This window comes from Urocitellus parryii, chromosome 1, assembly GCF_045843805.1.
Source record: "Urocitellus parryii isolate mUroPar1 chromosome 1, mUroPar1.hap1, whole genome shotgun sequence".
NCBI classification, from domain to species: Eukaryota; Metazoa; Chordata; class Mammalia; order Rodentia; family Sciuridae; genus Urocitellus; species Urocitellus parryii.
Window position 1 is genome coordinate 38,870,177 of NC_135531.1, and position 1,364 is coordinate 38,871,540.

Consider the following 1,364-nt stretch of genomic DNA (forward strand, 5'->3'; position numbering starts at 1 on the left):
CTACTAAAGCACATGTGGTAAGATGCAGTACAGGACACCCACATTTAAACTTTGAAAGAAAGATTGTATCCATTTTTTAAGTTTTTTTTAAGCAAACCTTTTAATGTACTTTAACACCTTTTGCTTAAAACTTCAGCTTTCTAGTTAAACTAATGAAACTTTGGCCATAAATCCTAACGTCCTTAGTGCTAATACTTGAACCTCGCCCTATATGCAAAAGTAACTCTTTTTCTTGAACCTCCAGCAAAGAAAGGTGGTCCCATGAAGTCACTGAACAAGGATGGAGGTAGGTAGATGGCACTTTGTGAGGCACAGGGGGCAGAGCTGAGCCACATCTTGGTCCCCATCCATCTTGGCCTCTCTGGAACAAGTTTCCAGGCCAGCCTGGAACTGTGATCCTCTTGCCTCAGGCTCCTGCTCCTTGCTGCACATCCCAAGAGTCCTCACAACAGGGGCTCACATCCACTGAGCCTTCCCACCCTGACAGGACACAGAAAGTTTTCACCAGCATCATGGTTCCTAGTCCTTCCCCGACAGAAGGAAGGAAACCAGGGAATGAGATCCTTCCCTGCTTCATCCCACTGTACCAAAAGCCTGCCACATTGTTATGCTACACAGATTCCCTTAATCTTCATTCCCAGCCCCATTTTACAGATGAAGAAACTAAAAAATCAAAATTCAAGGGTTAGGGATGTAGCTCAGTGATAAAGCCCAGGCCTAGCATACAAAGTTCTACGGTCAACCCCCAGCACTACAAAAAGCTAAGTTTAGCATCTTGTTCAGGGTTCCCAGCAACAACCCAACCTGTGTAGAGTAACTGCTGCCAGGGCCTATATTGCCACCCATTGGGAGCAAACCAGATGGTTATTTCCAAAGCAAACAACCCAGGGGCACTTCACTGTGGTTCTAAGAAATGTCAGGCTATAAGCCAATCTTAGTGCTCACTGGTTTCTGAACACAGAGCATAGAAACAGCCACTTGCTCTTTGCCCAGATGTCACAGATACAGCGGAATCAGCTTAGTTTTAAAACTTACCACAATGCTCAGTTTCATTTTACTCTTACATCATCTTGTGACTTCCCCCACATCTCAGTGGAAATAATTCTCATAAGTTTGTTCTCATGGATTTAGAGAATTCATGGAAAAGATAGCAAATTCATTTTCAAAAAAGGAAGTTTACATATTTCTTTGTGCTGCAATAACACTGAAACTGAACCATTTATGAACAGTAGAACCTCCGAGGGCACCACCTCTCACACTATTATTGTCTTGGGAGATTAAGTTCCAACACGTCTTTGTAGGGACACATACAGTCAAACCTTAGCATTTACCATTTCTTCTTTCCTCTTTTTTTTTTTTTACAC

The 1,364-nt window shown here is 42.7% G+C and overlaps 1 non-coding gene across 1 annotated transcript; it reads right to left on the reverse strand.

Moving 5' to 3' along the window:
- Window positions 1-911: 911 nt before the first annotated feature.
- LOC113180831 (small nucleolar RNA SNORA43) lies at window positions 912-1,041 on the reverse strand. The gene has a single exon (XR_003300516.1). It is a non-coding gene; the product is annotated as a small nucleolar RNA SNORA43 (small nucleolar RNA).
- Between the last annotated feature and the right edge of the window lie 323 nt (window positions 1,042-1,364).